This window comes from Dasypus novemcinctus, chromosome 1 (assembly GCF_030445035.2).
Source record: "Dasypus novemcinctus isolate mDasNov1 chromosome 1, mDasNov1.1.hap2, whole genome shotgun sequence".
Lineage (NCBI taxonomy): Eukaryota > Metazoa > Chordata > Mammalia > Cingulata > Dasypodidae > Dasypus > Dasypus novemcinctus.
Genome location: NC_080673.1, coordinates 123,575,648 through 123,581,647, shown reverse-complemented (window position 1 = coordinate 123,581,647; position 6,000 = coordinate 123,575,648).

The following is a 6,000-nucleotide window of genomic DNA, read 5'->3' as shown; positions in this document are numbered from 1 at the left end:
TTTTTAAAGATTTTTTAAAAAATTTATTTCTCTCCCCTTCCCTGCTCCCCCACCAGTTGTCTGCTGTCTGTGTCCATTCACTGTGTATTCTTCTGTGTCCACTTGTATTCTTGTCAGCAGCACTGGGAATCTGTGTATCTTTTTGTTGAGTCATCTTGCTGCATCATGTCTCCGTGTGTGTGGCACCATTCCTGACCAGGCTGCACTTTTTTTGCATTGGGCAGCTCTCCTTATGGGGCACACTCCTTGCGCATGGGGCTCCCCTATGCAGGGGACACCCCCGCGTGGCACGGCACTCCTTGCATGCATCAGCACTGTGTATGGGTCAGCTCATCACATGGGTCAGGAGGCCGTGGGTTTGAACCCTAGACCTCCCATGTGGTAGGTGGAAGCTCTATCCATTGAGCCAAATCTGCTTCCCTCTAGTTTTGTTTCATTGCGGTCAAATAAACTGATCTTTACAATTTTTTCTTTGGAAATTTCATTGATATTTCTTTGTAATTTTGTTTTTGATCAATTTTATTTTTTAATTTAGTGCTCAACAGATCATTGAAAAAGGGCATATGGTTGGTTGTAGTATGCAAGTTAAACTTCAATATCATATTATCCAATTACCTATATCTTCTGTTTTCTATATTTATGTATGTATGAATATATGTATTACTTATAGCCTATCACAGGCTACTAGAGATATGGCTGCTTTCTACCTAAAAAAAAAAGTATTTATCCTCTTACTTCTAACAACTTTTGCTTAATTTGTTTGAAAGCTCTGCCTCTACCATTCATGGGCATCCCAGAATAGTTGGACCATTACTAAAATGAAAGGTCTTTCAATTTCCTTATTTTCACTTGAATTCTACATTTATAGAACTTTAAAATATCAGGGCAGCTTTATTTCTTTTTTTAATTGCCTGATAAATCATTACCTATCTTATTACTCCTCTAAACAATTGAAACTAAGGGTTAAGAATTAACAAATGCTTATGACTACTGAATTGTTATATAGGTGTATTTTTTCTTGAACATTTGCTATGATAAGGTCAACATGAAGTACAAGAAGTATTCTGATTAGGTATAGACTCTTTGTCTTTTATATTGATTATTGTTTAAAAAACAAATTTTATATATTTTCACCCAATACAGATCAATAATTACTGTCTAGTTTTAATAGAATGAAAATCAAACTTTAGTTTTGCATCAGTACACAATTCAACAAACAAGTTCATTAAATCCTAGTTGGTTAAAACTGTCATTGTTATTTCATTTTCCTATTAATTGTATTTGGCTAATTTATTAGCTTCACTTTTTAAGAATACTTGGAACACAGGAGGGTTACAACTGACAGGAGAGGACCATTTGTGTGGGATGTCAGTGATGGGAGATACATAGGAGGAGGTTCACCTGGACATATATAAAAGGCATATAACTGTGTTCAAATGTTCATGGGGCATTGTCATGGTGGGTAGAGATTCACACAATAACCAAAAGAACATCAAATTCTGGGGAGCTCTGCCACATTCCCTGATTTTTTTTTTTAAGATTTATTTTTTATTTATTTCTCCCCCTTTCCCCCCCATTTGTCTATTCTCTGTCCATTCGCTGTGTGTTCTTCTGTGACTGCTTCCATCCTTATCAGCGGCACTGGGAATCTGTGTTTCTTTTTGTTGCATCATCTTGCTGTGTAAGCTCTCTGTGTGTGCAGCACCATTCTTGGGCAGGCTGTACTTTCTTTCACGCTGGGTCGCTCTCCTTACAGGGAACACTCCTTGTATGTGGGGCTTCCCTCCGTGAGGGACACCCCTGTGTGGCAGGGCACTCCTTGCATGCATCAGCACTGCACATGGGCCAGCTCCACATGGGTCAAGGATGCCCGGGGTTTGAACCGTGGACTTCCCATGTGGTAGGCGGATGCCCTACCCATTGGACCAAGTCCGCTTCCCACATTCTCTGATGGAACAACAAGAATCCCCCAAGTACAGAAACAATGAGTAGCATAGGAGGATAGTGCACTGACAGGCCCATGATATTGATTATTCTGCTTATATACATTTACTCTTGAAATTGAAACTGAGCATAGTATTATAGGGTGCCAAAGCATTACCTCCTAAGAGCCTCATTGTTGCTCAAATGTGGACTCTCTCTAATCCAAACTCAGCATATAAATGCAATAATTTCCCCCCAGCCTAGAACATGACTCCCAGGGATGAGCCTTCCTGGCACCAAGGAATTACTACTAAGCACCAACTAGCAATGCAACTGAAAAAAGACCTTAACCAAAAGGGGAAAAAAGTAAAGACAAATGAATTTATCTGGCTAAAAGACTTCAAAGTGAGTCAGGAGGTCATTCTAGAGGTTACACTTAAGCACATCTCAGCAGGATCTCATAGACTGCCAGATTAGACACTACCCCAAATAGTGGGCCTCCTAAGGGCTCTGGAGACACCCAGGAACTATAGTCAGGGCAGATAATTCATGAGTTTGGTGCCTTGCCAGTGGGCCCTACTTTGGGATTTGTGCTCCCTACTGTGACAGAATTGGACTCAGTTGTGGCATCCCTACACATAAATCTTCTGCCCCTTCTATTTAAACCTATAGTTGGTGCTAGAGTTGGTAGGTGTACATCCAAGAGACTTGAATCATTGGACTGTCCATGTGCCAGCTGGACTCTGAGTTTCAACAGAGTTACAACATGTACTCTCCATTGGACTCATCCAGGACAACTAAGAAGTTGATGATAGACAACCACCATACCAAGGAAGGAATTGAGTCTACAACTGCAAGCAAGACAGTCCCATCCATTGGCCCCATGGGATCGCAGTCCCCTCTCAATTAGAGGTGGCATGGGTGTCAACATGCAAGAATCCTCAGGATTGGGGAAGGAACTATGGACTAGAGTGTACTAACTGGTAGTCTACTATAGACTTACTGTAATTTTAGCAATGGAAGAACTTACATCATTGATATGGAGGCAGTGGCCACTGGAGGTTCTGAGATCTGGGGGAGGGAAAACAGGTGTAATACAGGGACTTCAGTATTGTCCTGAATGACGCTGCAATGACAGGTACAAGCCATTATGTATCTTGCCATCACCTACAAAAATGTGTGGGATACTGTAAACTACTATGTAAAATATAATCCATGATTAGTTACAATGCTCCAAACTGTGTTCAACAATTGCAATGAATGTACCACACTTTAAAAAAAAAAATCCTAGTTAGCACATATCACAACAGATTAAGGTGGTGTCTTACAGGTGTCTCTGCTATGAAGTTACTTTTTTTTGTTGTCAATATCAACTCATAGATTTCTACTTAATAATTGCTTCCTGGAATCAGCCATTTACATTGAAATCTCTCAGTTTAAAAAATGCTTCTATAAACTGCTTACGGTCTTTAACTTCCTATTATAATAACTTATAACTATTTAGACAAATTACTTCACCCTAAGACAAAATTTCGCCTTTAAATAAGCTTATTAAATTACAGTCAGCAACAAATGAAATTCACTTCCGCAAACCCTCTACAATTTTCCATATCAATCAGGTCTTATCCTAAATATTCCGTCCTTATTCAATGAAAACCAGACATTTTATCCCAGGACAAAAACACACTCCCTTAAACAAGCTTACCAAATTTTAGTCAGCATTGGCTATGATGAATATAATTCACTTCCACAAACCTACTATTTTACGTATCCATTTAAGTCTGATCGTTCAACCTTCATTCTGTTCTGTATAAAACTAGTCATTTCACCTTAGAACTACATTCTCTTCTTTAACTTAGTTTCATTAAACACAAACTTATCATTTTCATCACCTTAAAAATCTAGTAATGTTAATTAATTTTACTAGTATCCATATAAACCTAAGGAGATTATATCCAAGTAGAATGAAATTGAAGCAATTACAGCTTGTATAAGAAATGTTTTTTCTAACTCCATAGGAAGCATAAGCTTCTTTGTTTCCATAATCTTCTAAAATTGTGAATTGCAAAAGATACTATCAGACTCTGGACAATATATTATAATTGTTTAATTTGTTTCTATCATAATTTAGAAAAATCTTTTCATAGTTTTCAAGGATTTCTTCTTTACTTTCTGAAATTTGGCAATTACTCTCAACCCAAGGCTGTTAGAAAATTTTTAACTGGGGAATTACAGAACAAACTATGCAAGCCAAGATTTATTCTGTAACAGCCCCTCTGTCCCTATCATTCTTAATCTCCAGTCCTAGTAGAAAGAATTCTAGGTTAAATCCACATCTCCCCCATCTCTCTGCACCCTGCCCTCCCACTTGGCTCCCTCAGCTGGTTTTAAAGAGATCCTTGAATTCAGTCAAAGTTAGGAGAAGGCCCTGGGGCAAGATAGGTCAAGAAGTTTAAGAAAAACTTTTTTTCCCCTTCTTCCAGTAGTTTCTTATTCAGATATCTATACAACTTTCATTACTCATCCTATAAAATTAATTGGCCAAGGTCTGAATATTTTAGCTTATAAATTTAACAGAACACCAGAAGCTTGGCTTTTCTATTTGGGGACTACAGGAATACTCATTTACAAAAATATAAGCACTTACTTAATTTTTAGCAATTTGAATTGAGTTCTTTTTTGAATTTTCATTTGTTTATTTGATATACCATCTGGAGGTCTGAAAATACATACTGAACAAACAGACAAAAACAAATAGAAAGTTTGACACACATATACAGAGACACAGAAATATAAAATTTCCTAGCTTGAAATGTAATTTTGCATCCTCTTCTGTTCATTCTTTTTTTGATACAAAGACATAAAAGATTGTGCATATGTGATTTCACATCATTTTCTCATTCTCATAAAATAAGTTTAACTGTAAAATGACTTTATATTCAAGAGATCTCTTTGAAGCCTATTCCTGATCATTTTCTAATTTGCACTGTGGCCATGCAGTTTTGCACAAAATTTCATTATTTTTAGTCGTTGGTTTATAATTAAATTGTTCGTGCTATGCTTTAAAATACAGTCTAGAGGACAACATTTTCCTTTAATTCAGAGCTCTGCTGATTTCCCATTTTAGCTTTCAGACAGACCTTGGATGAGTAAAACCAGTTCCTACATGTTTATTTTTTAAACCCAGAAAAAACGGCAAGGTCTCCTAAACCTGGGGGCTGCTCCCCATTGGACTGCAAGGGTCTCCAGGAAGTATTCCCACCTACAATTCTTAGACCCATTCCATTTCCAGCCCAGAAACCTAGAAACAAATTATGGGCTCACCACTTAGTTTCCACAGATTTAAACTGCCACCCCAAAACCAAGTTAATTTTATATTCACTGACATAGATGAAGTCTCAGGGAGAACTGGTTTCTCTTGAGACCCACAACTTTCAGGATCCTCCAAACTGGGCAGAGGATCTCTATCTTTAGTCCTTGGCGATAACTGGACTCAGGCAGCCACTGAACCAGTGGTCCTTGAGGTACTAGGAGTCCACTGGGTAGTGAACTCAGAGGTTGCAGGATCCCATCTGGGGTACCAAATTTAAGGACATCCCACAGGGTTTCCTCTGGATCCTTGGCCGGGAGCAGATGATTTGGAGTCCATACCAAGATGATCATGAGAAAAAGCAGGTTTGTTAATGCCGGTAGAAGACAGGAAACAGGTTGTCTCAAATCTGCCTTTCATGATTTTGAGGAGTTCAGGGATTTTATGGATTCAAACAGGGGAGGGTAGTATAGGAGGGTGAGCCTAGTTAGAAATAACCATAAGCAAAGGTAAGGTCAGTTTATAATAACCATCACAATAGTAAGTATGCACAAGGGTGAGCCTAATTTGAAATAACCATAAACAAAGGTGAGGCCAATCTAGACAGTTTTATAATTTCAGGTATTATGTTTTGGCTATCCTAAAATATACTAGCAAAAAAGCATCTATGTAGCAGTTTGATATAGTTATGAATTCCAAAAATTGATATCGGATTATGTTTGTAAACTAGTCTGTACCTGGGCATGATTAAATTATGATTAGGGGGA